The sequence below is a fragment of the Schistocerca americana genome, chromosome 6 (genome assembly GCF_021461395.2).
Source record: "Schistocerca americana isolate TAMUIC-IGC-003095 chromosome 6, iqSchAmer2.1, whole genome shotgun sequence".
Classification (NCBI taxonomy): Eukaryota; Metazoa; Arthropoda; class Insecta; order Orthoptera; family Acrididae; genus Schistocerca; species Schistocerca americana.
Window position 1 is genome coordinate 520,930,238 of NC_060124.1, and position 15,644 is coordinate 520,945,881.

Sequence of the window (15,644 nt, forward strand, 5' to 3'; positions counted from 1 at the left end):
ATAATGAAATCCTAACACTTAAATTTATATTTGATTGCAACAATTTCTGTTCTTCAGAGACTCATTTCTGGCTATTTCCAGTCTGCATTTTTCTACCCCAACAGAAAACAGTCTCCAATTTTAGTGTCTCATGTACTAATTCAGTTCCCTTATTATAACATAATTTAATTCGACAATTTATTAACCTTGTTTGGCTTTCGTTGACGTTTACTTTGTAACCGTTTTTCAATGCACAATCCTTTTCATAATCCTTTCTGTTCAGCTGTCATTCCAAATTCTTTGCGTCTCTAACGAAATTACAATGTCGTCGGTAAATCTCGAAATTTTTAGGTTTTTACATTTCTTTCTGAAATTTACCTCTGTTTCCAAATTTCTCATTGGCTTACTTCATAAATACACTGCACACTAATATAATAGCTGTAAGAAAACGCTACAACACTTTTCACTGGCTTCTCAGTTACTGCTTCCCTTTAAAGCTCTTCTACTCTTAGAATTGCGTTTTGGTTTCTGGACCAGTTGTGGAGAACCATTTGTTCCCTGTATATTTTCTTCGCAGCTTGGAATTTTTAATAGTATATTCCAGTCAGTATTCCCGAAAGCTTGCTCCACATTTAAAATTCTGCCTGTCTTCTGAGATAAGACCCAGGATCAGTTTAGCATCTCGTGTTCCAACATTTCTCAAGAATCTACACTGATCTACTTCATAGTCGGCCTTTACTAGTTTTTCCTCTTCCAGTAAATAATTCATATCAGTATTTTCGAGCGATGACTTGTTAAACCGTCGGTTAGTGATTATTTATATTCCCTCGTGTCTTACTTAGAATTCGAATCGTTAATTCTTCTTCACGTCTCAGAAAATTCCGCCTGCCTAATTTATCTTTCACACCAGGTGGAATAGGTTTGTTATGGTATGTTGTCCCTTGGACGGCAGCGACTTTTACGCCGCGCGCCTAGTTTCGACTTTGGTCATTCAGCGCTACGTCAAATTCTTCTCACAGTATCATAACTCCTACCTCATTTTCAAGTATTTCCTCTTCTCTGTCTAGAATACTGCCTTCAAGTTTGTTTTCTTTGTGATTATTTTGTATAATCCTACCATTAAAGCCTCCTCTTGTGCTAGAATTTCTAAAGGGTCTTGACTCTTGTCCCCTATCACTATTTCATCTCTCAGAGTTACCATATCATCTTCTAATGTTGGGCTTTGATCTTTGCCCGCTATTTGGGATACGCTGCCGATATAACTCCTTTCTTTCTTCTGCCCAGGGGGTGTCCTTCCTTCGGGGTTTCCCTTAAATCAAAAAATGGTTCAAATGCCTCTAAGCACTATGGGACTCAACATCTGAGGTCATTAGTCCCCTAGACTTAGAACTACTTAAACATAACTAACCTAAGGACATTACACACATGCCCGAGGCGGGATTCGAAACTGCGACCGTAGCAGGAGCGCGGTTCCGGACTGGAGCGCCTAGAACCGCTCGGCCACAGTGGCCGGCCCCTGAAATCCTTGAGCTTCCTTCAGGATACATCTCACAGACTATCTGTTCTGGAGATCACATATTTCCAGTTCTGCAATGTCCTTTTCAGTTTGTGTCAGCCAAGTCGTGCGAACCTTATTGTTTTTCCACAAGGTGAACAGACGGTTGGTCAATCTGTTTGGAGGCCATCTTGTAACATGGCTGTAAAAAGTTACCCTTCTTTTTCATGCACAGTCAGAGAACCTCTCGATATGTTCGTAGAGCTCCGAGTTACGTGGCCTTCTGAATTCCCCATCTTCTTCTACCGGGCCTAGGATCTACCCAAGGATTCTCCTCTCTCTTACTTCCAATTTCTCTATCAGACCTCTCCGGTTCATGGAAAGACATTCCATGGCATGAAGGGCTTCAGCTCGTACGACTGATGTGTAGTGCTTAAGTTTCAGGTTGCGTGACAGGAATTTTTTTTTGTAGGTGTTCATAGTCAGTCGATAGGCTAATTCCAACTTGTTGACTATCATGGATACTGACGTTTTTTCTGGTAAGTTGGGTTCAGTCCATTCGCCTAGATACTTAAATTTCTCAGTCCTTTTGATGTTTCCCTGGTCTAATAACATATGACTGTTAGCTTCTTTGTTGTTGGTGAAGAACTCTGTTTTCTCCAGCGACACTTGAAGACACACTCTGGCTGCTTGCTGTTTGAGTTAAACCAGTTATTCCGACAGCGGGCTCTTTAAGTAATTCAACTCCCATGAATTAAATACACTGAAGTAACAAGTTATGGGATAGCGATATGCACATATATAGAGGTATAAGGAGCAGTGCCTTGGCGTAGCCGTCATTTGTACTCGGATGATTCATATGAGAAGGTTTCCGACGTGATTATAGCCTTACGACGAGAATTGTCAGATCATGAGCGCAGAATGGTAGTTGGAGCTAAATGCATGGGACTTGCTGTTTCGGAATTCGTTTGGGAATTGAATATTCAGAAGTCCACAGTGTCAAGAATGTACCGGCAAAACACAGTTTCAGGCATTACCTCTCAGCACGGACAACTTAAAGACCGAGAGCAGCTGCGTTTGTCTAGAGTTGTCAGTGCTAACAGAGAAGCAACACTGCTTCAAATATGTGCAGAAATCAGTGTGAGACATAGGACGAACGTATCTGTTAGGACAACGCGACGAAATATGGAGTTAATGGGCTATGGCAGCAGACGACCGGTGCGAGTGTAGCAGACGATCGATGCGAGTGCCTTTGGTAAGAGAACGCAGCACCTCTTCTGGGCTCGTGACCACAGCGGCTGCACCCCAGACGACTGGAAAACCATGGCCTGGGCAGATGAGTCCCGATTTTAGTTTGTAGGAGGTGATGGTAGTGTTCGAGTGTAGCGCCGATCCCACGAATCCATGGGTCCAAGATACCAAAAAGGCCAACTGGTGGTGACTTTATAATGATGTGTGCTGTGCTTACATGGAATGGACCGGATGCTCTGGTCCAACTCCTACTTGGAGACTATTTGCAGCTATTCATAAACTTCATGTTTACAAATAACGGTGGAATTTTTATGCATTGAGCAGTGCGTGGCTCGTATTCGCGCCATCTCTTATTTTACATCCTGTTTTCTTTCTTTTTTTTACCATACTGCCACCTCGTTGTGTTAGTTTCAGTTTCTGTTGCCACCGAGTTGCTACTTTGCCTGCCCGTGAGCGGCAGCAGCAGCGCTTATCGATATAGCCCTGCTGTATTACCTTTGCTGACTGCTGTTGCTTCCCCGTTGACATCTGTCGTAGAGGGAGTTGGAACGCGCCTCTAGTGCAATTCGGGCACGGCAGTCGTAGACTTGGGACGCCGCAGAAGTAGGTCGGGTTGGAGCAGTAGTGAGGCTTGGATAGCCATGACTCGCCCGAGCGTCGCCGGCACACATGACTTTCACTGGGGACGGTCTTCGTTGCTCGTCTTACCGAACGACGTATATTTGCTCGCCAATCGCTTATGGGTTGGCAGTGTGTGTCTCAACTTGTGGTTCGATCGTGTCATTGCTCGGTCACTGCTTTTAGCATTGGTTGCGTTCTTCGTTCTAGTGTTTCTAAAACTGTGTGTAGCTTGTGGTGTCGACTGCTCAGATAATTTAGTGCTGTCTTCGCGCTGATCTGTGGCTGCCGGTCAGTTGGCGGGAAGGAAATCTTCACGGGGCGTGGTTTTGGCCTGGCCCGATGGCGGTCTCGGAGTGTGTGGGGCTGTTCCCATTGCTAGTAGGTCCGTGTCTCACCGACCCTGGACACGAAAGTTGAGTTTGGATTTAATATGCCAATAAGTCAAGACTGTTCACATTGTGTCGTACAGTTCTCGTTGTTGACTGTTGGGACATTCCTGCGAGCAGCAACGTGTGTGTTCTAGTTGGCGAAGGTTTAGTCACCGCCCGGCGGAGTCTAACTGCATTTGGTTATTTGCAATTGAAGTGCACCAGCGGAATCTTCTGCCTTGTGGCCGTTAACCTTCCCGTTACCTGACCTGGCCGTTGAGGTAAATTCAGGCAGTGTCCTTTCCTCACCTAGTTGTCGCTGTCCAGCACTGTGTGTAGTTCGACGGCTTAATGTATGCTTAGTTGTGGGCGTCCATACCTTTTACGTTTGCACTGAACTCCCGGCTGTGTGCTGGTCGAGTGGAGCACAAGTTACGTTGTCGGTGGGTCCGTTGACTGTCTGTTGGTTCGGTTGTCGTCGGATCGGGAATGGTTGGACCGACTGCCTGTCTCACCTAAGTGAACGTTAGAATTTCAAGTTCTCGCCAACCCCCGAAACTTACGAGCCACGTTAGCTGCACTGCGTTTTCTTATTTTCTTTTGTTTGTACTTGTTTGGCTCATAGCCGATGGTTTTGAATTAAAGTTAAAATGTTTTTAGTTGTGTTTTAAGTCATGGGCCTTCAGCCGCCTTAAAATTAAGATCCCTTGCTTGTCAAGTGTTAGATTGATTGGGGCCTTCAGCCTAATTTAAGGCTTTGTTGTTTAAGTTTATTTTACCTTGAGTTTTAAATCATGGGGCCTTCAGCCGTTTTTGAATTAAGGTTGTGCCCTTAAGGCATAAGATAGGTAGGCGCATTCAGCCAACTCCAAAAGAAATCCGTTGGAATTCGATTACTCGATAAATAGTACAATTCTCAAGGTTGTCAATTCAACTAAGTTCCTGGGTGTTAAAATTACGAACGACATCAGTTGGAAAGACCATATAGATACTATTGTGGGGAAAGCGAGCCAAAGGTTGCGTTTCATTGGCAGGACAATTAGAAGGTGCAACAAGTCCACTAAAGAGACAGCTTACACTACACTCGTTCGTGTGGGATCCTTACCAGGTGGGATTAACGGAGGACATCGAAAGGGTGCAAAAAAGGGCAGCTCGTTTTGTATTATCACGTAATAGGGGAGAGAGTGTGGCAGATATGATACGCGAGTTGGGATGGAAGTCATTAAAGCAAAGACGTTTTTCGTCGCGGCGAGATCTATTTACGAAATTGCAGTCACTAACTTTCTCTTCCGAATGCGAAAATATTCTGTTGAGCCCAACCTACATAGGTAGGAATGATCATCAAAATAAAATTAGAGGACTCAGAGCTCGAACAGAAAGGTTTAGGTGTTCGTTTTTCCCGCGCGCTGTTCGGGAGTGGAATGGTAGAGAGGTAGCACGAATGTGGTTCGATGAACCCTCTGCCAAGCACTTAAATGTGAACTGCAGGGTAATCATGTAGATGTGGATGTAAATGTATCTAAGTTCAAGAATTTGTACTGTAATGTTTGGTCAAATAAATAAAGTTGTATGTTTTAGAGAGTAACTGACAGCCGCTCTTTTTGGCCCCTTTCCACAATTCCAACTACCTGTCCTGTCCTGAGGGTTTAGCAGGGCGTTTCATGCATGACAATGCAGCATTTCACCGGTCCACAGTTGTTCGCTATTGGTTTGAAGAATATTCTGAACAATTCGAGCGAATGATTTGGCGACGCAGATCGCCCGACATGAAACCCATCTAACATGTGTGGGACATAACCGAGAACCCTATTCGGGAACAAAATACTGCACCAGCAAAATGTTCGCAATTATGGACGGCTATAAAGTCAGCATAGCACAATATTTCAGCGTGGGACTTCCAACGACTTGCTGAGTCCATGCTAGGTCGAGTTGCTGCACTACCCCAGGCAAAAGGAGGGTCAGTTCGATATTAAGAGGTATCCAATGACTTATCACATTATCCGATTACTTTACAAATGAATTAATATTTCCAATATTTAAGCTTGAACAAATACAAACTTTATGGTTGGAGACGCAAAATCCTACTTATGTCACATAAGTAAGTAAATCGCATAAGTGTTAAGTTATTTATATGATCATGTTGAGACAATCGCACCTCCCTCCAATATTTCAACAAAGTCTTAAACAGTCTTATATAAAACAAATATTATATGCGGAGATAAGAAACCAGGGGAACAACTGAAATAGCGCATCTCTTCATTGCAATTTGCATTTATTGCAATACTTGATAACAGAACAAGAAAATGTCGCGTGTTACACTTGACAGGTTATAGCTCTAGAACAATAATGTTGTGACTTGGCAAGACAGCCATGTCACTATGAGAGGAGGCCGAAAGGCACGCGTTTAGCTCACGCAGGCTGGAGTGAGGTCTGGAACATTACAAGGAAATGAGAACTTAGAAAAGCGGACGCAGTTGCTGTAATACTTAACTTTAATCCATAATTGTAGAACATCGCTCTTGACAGTACATGTTTTATAATTTCAGTATTAACTGGTAATGGCGCCTTGCTAGGTCGTAGCAAATGACGTAGCTGAAGGCTATGCTAACTATCGTCTCGGCAAATGAGAGCGTATTTGTCAGTGAACCTTTCCTAGCAAAGTCGGCTGTACAACTGGGGCGAGTGCTAGGACGTCTCTCTAGACCTGCCGTGTGGTGGCGCTCGGTCTGCAATCACTGACAGTGGCGACACGCAGGTCCGACGTATACTACCGGACCGTGGCCGATTTAAATCCTACCACCTAGCAAGTGTGGTGTCTGGCGGTGACACCACAAATAATAAGCACCTGATTCAGTTTTCTGCACTTTAGTTGAAGTTCAACAGGCGAACACAATTTAAGTTCTCCCATAAATATAAATTTGCGCGTAGGCGCGTAGAAGAACTGGTTACGAAACAGTCACTTATAACATCAAGGCAGGCACACTCCATTTAAAGGGAAAATAATTAGCAAGTTTACTCATTGACTATAACAATAAGGTGAATAACAGAAAAGTGCACCGTCCACAACACCTTAAGGCGACAGTTAACCTCCAATATGTTCCTTTCTTTACAATATGACATTACGTACAGCTCAATAGTAACCAAAAAAACATTTATATTCCTCCGATAAATATATAAAAGTAAATATATGCGCATAAGCACGACTAAAACTGGTAGAAAAACACGAAATTGGAAATCGACAATCTAGACTCAAAGGAGCTGCACTCCATCGAAACACCCCAAAAATGACAGCTTAATGGCTACCTAGAATAACAAAATTAAGAATAGCATGCTTATAGATTGACTAGAATAAAGGAATAAATAACACATACACGGCTTCCGACGGCCGAAAAACTGTGCTGGACTATTGAGCAGTGATTAATTTAACGTAGCCACAACATACGCTAACGAGGTTAGAGGCGTATTTAAAGACAAGCGTCGAGCTAGAACCCTGGTCAGAAGGTAATGGAACCGGTACTAATTTACAACTAACTACAGCACTGAAATCAACTGGTGACAGGTTGACCATTACCGATGTGGCGTACGATGGACAATCAATAGACTGAACGCCCAGGCCAAAACATGTTTAGGGCAATCACCTAGTTTGAGAACGAAACAACTATGAAACAGCAGGAAGATGTTGCAGCTTGCAGTACAAATGCCAGAGCCTCAATATAGCCTTCACCCATGGCAAGACAGAAGCACACTAGTTTCTCGCTCAATTGAAGTTTCCAAAACAATCAAAACTAGCAGCATTCCCTTACACGGCAGACGTGCCAACACTTCCGTTCATACCCCAGAATCAACAAGTGCAACATAAATCATTGACTCATTTCAGATAATATTTTAAAACAACATAGTTAAAAACCTTTGTTTACCACAAGTCTTAATTAGTTAACAGGTTAGGCTCTGTTATTGATGCCACGCAAATGAGGTAGCGAGTTAAGGTCTACAATTCTACTTCACCATTTAACACGCGTCGTGACGAGGAAAGAGAGAGTGAAGCTACTTAATTGAAAGTCACTACTTGGATTCAGTATTTAACGATGCGCTTAAAATCAACAGACAAAGGTGAAAGTCTAGTTTACACTCCCAAGCAGCATACGCAGAACACGAGCATAAGGTGAACATTAAATAAACTGCTCCTTATTCAGTCATTTACACACCGACGAAACAACAATCTTCGCAGAATTACTGCAGACGCCGGAATCCCCAGTTTCTTGCAAATGACGCAAATAATGGTCAAAACGTCTTACACAAGTCCGATGACATCCGTAGGATAGGAGTTTCAATGGACAACCAGGCCCCATCCCCTTGGACGCACCTGCGACCAAGACAGTAACATTGGCTGCTATCACAGCTTCAGCGATCCTGACACGAGTCACGCCAAACCATCAACAAAACGGCGTGGCCTCCTGTACGCTCCCAGACGTCCGCAATCAGAGATCCGCCTCCCGACCGACGCTCTCCCGCAAACACGGCAGCAACGTCACAGCGCCCTTTGGCTACGGTAAGAAAACAGCAGAATGCGAAGCGGGAATTTCAAAAGGAACGCGCTACAGGGGAGGAAGAAACTCAGAGAACCAACCGCGACATTTCGTCACGGTTCACATATACAACAATTTTTGGCGAACTGGATAATTTATTCACGCATCTCAATGTATATGACTTCATGTGTCTTGAAATACGTGTAGTACACTGATACAGTTTTGCATGTACATTCAGTGGCATCTACCGATACTGTCTGCGAAATAGAGATGGTAGTAAAGAAGTACTGAATTAAAAAGTTGTTCTTGATACTGAAGTTGTACGGCATGAACAGCGAAAATGTAGAGGCTATATTTTTTTCTTTCATTATTTTGTGGGGGTGTCAGCGAGGAAACGTTCGGAAGGGGTCTGTAATCTTTGCTAGAAAACGCTGTTCTCTCATTGTTAAATACTGGTCGAACAAAGTCTGGCTAATTTGCGGGCTGTGGGTTATGGTGTCTCAGGACGTACTTCACTGCCTCCACTTTATTTTTGACGTAAGTTTACACCTCTCAATGAGTGGTATATGACAGCGCTTTAAATTTTTAAGTTTGGTCAAAAGTTATATAAATTATTACTGGATATAAGTTCCGTTTGTTATGCAAATACTCTTTTTACATATATAGAGGCAAAAGTGGATAAATGGGCCCCTGCTGGTATTATGGGCCTCCTACATATTTGGAAGTACAGGCCACGAATTCTAGCGGAGAGCACATGAACTACTAAAACTAGTTGCCAAACTTCACTGTACAGTGCGCAGGCGTAGTAACTGTCATGGTTTGTGAATAGTTGTGCTGTGAGTGTTTTCGCTGTCATAAAAAGTTTGAAAGGTTAGTGTTTACTTGAATAAAACTCAAATTTGTAACATGTTATTAGTAGAACTAACGTAAGGTACGTATTTGGCTTGCTGTTGGGATACCGTTTTACGTTAATTAACGTCGGTTGCGAACCAAACTAACCGTAGGCAAGATCGTTTTTCCCAAGATGGCGAGGGTGGATATATGGACCCCTTTTGCTGCTGGTATTATGGGTCCCGTAAAATCTATCCGATATTGCTAATCTTTATGTTTCAGATGCCTCGAACACATCTTGTACCCCCAAAAAAATCGAAACGCAATCGTGGGACAAAGCAAATATGGCAAATGCTATTGTAGCTATTAAAGAGAAAAAAATGAGGTTGAAAAAAGCGGTTAAAGTGTACTCTGTCCTTCGTTCCACGCTCGAAAGGCTTTCCACCGGTTTTACCACAGGGACTTGAGGACGAACTGGTTAAATATCTTCTCATTATGGAATCCAAATTCTACGGCCTTACCAGAAATGACGTCAGGCGCATGGCCTACCAGCTTTGCACAAGAAATAAAAAGTTGGTGTTTCTGTCCCTGATGTTGACGACGCTGTATGTCTATTTTGAGAACGGATTTTTTCAAGGGACACAAAAGGTGAACTTTGGGTCCAGTGTATAGCCTGTGAGATGTGGGCTCAAAACGAATGCGCTGGATGCGAAAAAGATGCTTATGTGTGTGACTATTGTAAATAGGCTAGGCGTAGGCTATGAAAATCATCCCACCAGTAGACTAATTAACAATGTTCAGAGTGAATCTTTCTTTCATTACACAGAAAAATTAAATGAAATTATATTTTTCAAATTTTTGTTTCTTTTTATTTTAAACTACCTTGGGGCCCATATTACCAGCGCAAATTCTTGACGCAACAAAATGCAGAGTATCAGGAAAAAAATAAAATTTTGTTTTAAATATTAAAACGTTGGACCAAAACATGTAACTATTGCAGGACATACTAGAGAAATGTTTTATGTTAATTTCAGGTGATTATACTAAAAATAAAAGGTGTTATATAAAGAAAAACGGAGTTGGGGCCCATTTATCCACCTTTACCTCTACCAATGACAGACGGAACCCGTATCCAGTAATTTGATTTTCAAACACAGCCACTGTAGAGGAGCAAAAGCAAATTAAGAATACTGGAAATACTGACACTTAAATTCTTTTTGGCCATCGAAGCCACTAGATCGATATCCTACATCTAGAACTGGGTGTCAGATTTAACCGTTTAATGATAGACTACAGATATCTGCGATAATAATTCTGAGCGCTATGAATTGCAGAGGCCGCCTATGTCAGTGGTAGCAAAGACGAGAGAAAAATATTTGTCTGGCAGGATTCCGTGAAAGTAATGTAAATCCGAAAATTTAAAAAAAAACAGCGTTGTAGAATTGGACATCTTTGTGACTCTTTTAGCGCTTTTTGTAACATAACCCTATACACATATGTACTGCAACATATAATTTCCGAGTACATGGAATTTCGTGACCTTTGTTCCTTAATTTAGATGGCAATAAAGTTTTTGTGTGCAATGGTGAATTAAGAAAATGGAATATTAACGGACTCAAAGTTACCCGCCGGCGTAGAAAGACAGTGTGACATATTGTCTATGATAGGAAAAGTAGAGTTACATGTATTCACCTAACAAAAAAGAGTCTCTCATAGTGTTTCACTATGAAATACGGTTAAAAGTTTGTTACAATTTTTCTCGGTTTTACGAGTGTTGTTTCATCAATTTGTCACAAAGTTTGCCAATTTGTTCAGATTTATTTTTCTGCATTTCTTAAAATGGAACTAATTATAGGTCTGCCCTCAGTGAAACCAAAAAATAACGACAAAAGTACTAAATTCCACTGAGCAAAGCAATTAAAAAATACATTTACACACTCATCTACATTCCTGTTCAGTAGAACCCCCTGAAAGAAAAAAGTCGCAACACATACATTTAACACAATATCCTCTAAGCAAAGTGATTGGATCAAACTCTGTGACACTTACTTACAAGTTCAGTGGTATGTGAAATATCAAAATCATGACACACTTGATACAATGTTCTGAACATCTGTTTGCTATACTTGCAAACATAGTCCTAATGTGAAATAAAATTTTGTCTTGTTTACTAACCCCGTCACTGATGACACTAATGACGGTGATGACTTTAATAGGTTTTGTTTCCTAAAATCTCAGTTGTCACACTTGTTTCTGCAGGTATATGCACTGTCACCAAATTACCCCTATAATCTACGGAAATAACATCTTTCTCTTCCAATGGTTGAAGAAAAACTATTAGGAAATTGAACTATTGTACAGAATGGTCTAATTTATTTCAGGTTACCTTCACTTAGTGAGCTCTTCAAATTTACTGGCAGCAGCAGAAGTTTCCAAAAACACTACACTTTTTTCCAGCTCCAAATAAAATGGCTTTGTGACCAGCTCAGGCTTCAAGTATGTTTTGCAGTGGCTGTCATTAATGACAGTACTGTGCAAGAACACACTACAGATGAAATAAATGTTGAATGTTGACCGAAGCTACAGTATTTGAGAGTAAAAAGCTGCAGTTCGCTGTCACAAAGTAATAGCAAAGTCACAAAGTTGTACACTTTTGGGGCACATTCAAGGCACTGGTGTGAGCTCATGTAAAATACTGCTCCAGCACTGTGAGTTTTCATCAAGTAGACAGCAAAGAATGAAATAATTTGCAGGTCAGTTACTAGAAGCGCAACAAATCAATACAGGCCCACCGATAGTAAAAAGGAGATGCGGTGAGTGTTGCCTCAGTGTAGAGAGCTGACGTTTCCAAATGACTACGCGCTCTTATGCTATCTACATCGTACATCGCTTCTAGGGACCTACAGAATAAGTTATATATGTTATAGGGGATCAGAGTACTTACCGATATGTACAGACTGAGGCCGCTAAGAAAGATCGCCCCAGGTATGTACAGAACGAGCAAAAATATATCTAAATGCTGAAAAACTGAATGAATGTAATATTTCGCCAAGAATGTAGCAAAGAAGAAGCAAAACTATTGCAATATATTCCCGTAAATTTGCGGACGGCTTTGCCATACTTTCTGAAAAAGTGGTATCTGCCGTAATAGAAATTAATCTTCTAGGAAAAATAGCCAGCATGACCGGTTTAAGAATTTCTGCAGAAGAAAACTATGTTTTAACAAACTTTAACAAACAAGATTGCTACGGAACTTTTGGAAGGACCTGTTGCCGAGTTAGAGACTATTAAAAAATTTTAATGTCTTGGGAAGATATTCCAGGTAATTGGTTTGAAGAAAGCAGCTGCAGAACAGAAGATACGTTAAATGGAAAAGGCATGCGGTAAAAAACTGCCTGTCTAAAAATGTAAAACTAAGGCGTTACAGTACAGCAGTGGAGACAAAATATCTACAGTTAAGCGAATCTGTAAACTATAAAACAAAAATAGTGGAAAGGCGACTCGTTAGGAAAATATCAGGTTCATGAAAACCTTTAGAAAGTTAGAAATTAAGAAGTGAAGATGAATTTTATGGGAACGAGAAAAACTTATTAGAAGCAGTGGGAAGATGAAAACTGATATTCTCTGGAAATTTATATCTAATGCAAGACAGTAGATTAACCAAAAATAGATTCAAATATTTGTGGGATAGAAAAATCAGCAACCAGTGGGACCCACAAAGTAAAATAGGATTTAGAAACAGTTATGAAACTGAATAAAAAACTGACAGAGGTGTTCTGGGTAAAATTTCCGAATAAGGAACGATTCCAACGAAAGCGAATGAAACAAACTGGTTTGAATAGGTCAGAAGACAAGACGAAAATGCACAATGGACAGGTGAAAGACAGGTGGAAGAAAAGAGAAGACCAACTTATAATGAACTGACATTGGAATGTGGTCCTTTGTCGGCCCATCTGAGAAGAGGAGAAGGAGAACACCAAAAACTTTGCGTAAAGCGTGTTTACTTGCATTCCGAAATAAAAATAACGCTAGAGAAACGCACTCGACTATATCGCGGCATGGCTCTTGACAAATTCACGCTAGGCAAAAAAAAAGGGGGGGGGGGCGTCTAGAAGTGGGAAACTGCTCCAGAAGAATCACATAATGTGTGCCCTATAATTGAAGAAAAAATGCTAATGTCTCCTTTGGCAAAAATTTCCGGACTGGTCCCCCCTTCGGAGTTCCAGGAGACGAGTGGCAAAAAAGATGGAATAACCAACGACGTATAACATTCCATCAGTTGGGGCATACAACGTCAGAAGTCTGAACGAAGTAGGAAAGCTAGAAAATCAAAAATGGAAATGCATAGGCACAGTCTCGATATACCGGGGTTCAGTGAAGTGGGATGGAAAGAAGGTAAGGATTTCTAATCATACGAACATAGGGCAATATCAAAAGCAGCAGGCAGTGGTATACCGAGAGTAGGATTCGCTACAAATAGGAAAGTAGGGCAGAGGATGAGGTGCTGTGAGCAGTTCCCCTCATTAACTTTGGCTGCAAAGCATTTAACTATAGTCCAATATATACATGCCAATGTCGCAAACAGAAGGTGAATGGATAGAGAAATATATGAGAATATGGAAAGGGTACTACAGGATGTGAATGGAAATGAAAATCTAGTAATCATAGGGGACTGGAATGTACACTCCTGGAAATGGAAAAAAGAACACATTGACACCGGTGTGTCAGACCCACCATACTTGCTCCGGACACTGCGAGAGGGCTGTACAAGCAATGATCACACGCACGGCACAGCGGACACACCCACCAGGAACCGCGGTGTTGGCCGTCGAATGGCGCTAGCTGCGCAGCATTTGTGCACCGCCGCAGTCAGTGTCAGCCAGTTTGCCGTGGCATACGGAGCTCCATCGCAGTCTTTAACACTGGTAGCATGCCGCGACAGCGTGGACGTGAACCGTATGTGCAGTTGACGGACTTTGAGCGAGGACGTATAGTGGGCATGCGGGAGGCCGGGTGGACGTACCGCCGAATTGCTCAACACGAGGGGCGAGAGGTCTCCACAGTACATCGATGTTGTCGCCAGTGGTCGGCGGAAGGTGCACGTGCCCGTCGACCTGGGACCGGACCGCAGCGACGCACGGATGCACGCCAAGACCGTAGGATCCTACGCAGTGCCGTAGGGGACCGCACCGCCACTTCCCAGCAAATTAGGGACACTGTTGCTCCTGGGGTATCGGCGTGGACCATTCGCAACCGTCTCCATGAAGCTGGGCTACGGTCCCGCACACCGTTAGGCCGTCTTCCGCTCACGCCCCAACATCGTGCAGCCCGCCTCAAGTGGTGTCGCGACAGGCGTAAATGGAGGGACGAATGGAGACGTGTCGTCTTCAGCGATGAGAGTCGCTCCTGCCTTGGTGCCAATGATGGTCGTATGCGTGTTTGGCGCCGTGCAGGTGAGCGCCACAATCAGGACTGCATACGACCGAGGCACACAGGGCCAACACCCGGCATCATGGTGTGGGGAGCGATCTCCTACACTGGCCGTACACCACTGGTGATCGTCGAGGGGACACTCAATAGTGCACGGTACATCCAAACCGTCATCGAACCCATCGTTCTACCATTCCTAGACCGGCAAGGGAACTTGCTGTTCCAACAGGACAATGCACATCCGCATGTATCCCGTGCCACCCAACGTGCTCTAGAAGGTGTAAGTCAACTACCCTGGCCAGCAAGATCTCCGGATCTGTCCCCCATTGAGCATGTTTGGGACTGGATGAAGCGTCGTCTCACGCGGTCTGCACGTCCAGCACGAACGCTGGTCCAACTGAGGCGCCAGGTGGAAATGGCATGGCAAGCCGTTCCACAGGACTACATCCAGCATCTCTACGATCGTCTCCATGGGAGAATAGCAGCCTGCATTGCTGCGAAAGGTGGATATACACTGTACTAGTGCCGACGTTGTGCATGCTCTGTTGCCTGTGTCTATGTGCCTGTGGTTCTGTCAGTGTGATCATGTGATGTATCTGACCCCAGGAATGTGTCAATAAAGTTTCCCCTTCCTGGGACAATGAATTCACGGTGTTCTTATTTCAATTTCCAGGAGTGTAGTTCTAGGGGAAGGAACAAAAGACAGGACTACGGGAGGATCTGGGCTTGGTGGTAGGAATGAGACAAAATTGATATTGTAATAGGGAATACCCTGTTCAAGAGTGACAAGAGAAGGTGGAATACCTGTAACAGACGCAGAGACATGGTAAGATCCCAGCTATATTGCATAATGCTCGGACGATATTTCGAAATCAGTTATTGGACTGGAAGGCGTACCCAGGAGCAAATATAGACTCAGATCAAAATTTAGTAATGGCGAAGAGTAGAACCAAATTGAAGAGTAACGCACGAAAGAATCAGTTTTTAAGGAAGTGTGCGATTCTGAAGGACTGAGGAATAATGAGATGCGTTTGCAGTTCGCTAAGAATGTGGATACTGGGATAAGTAATACCAGAGTAAGCACTTCAGTTGAAGAGGAATGGATCAGAAGAAACATTTCTCTCGTTCGACGAAAGAAGGAAG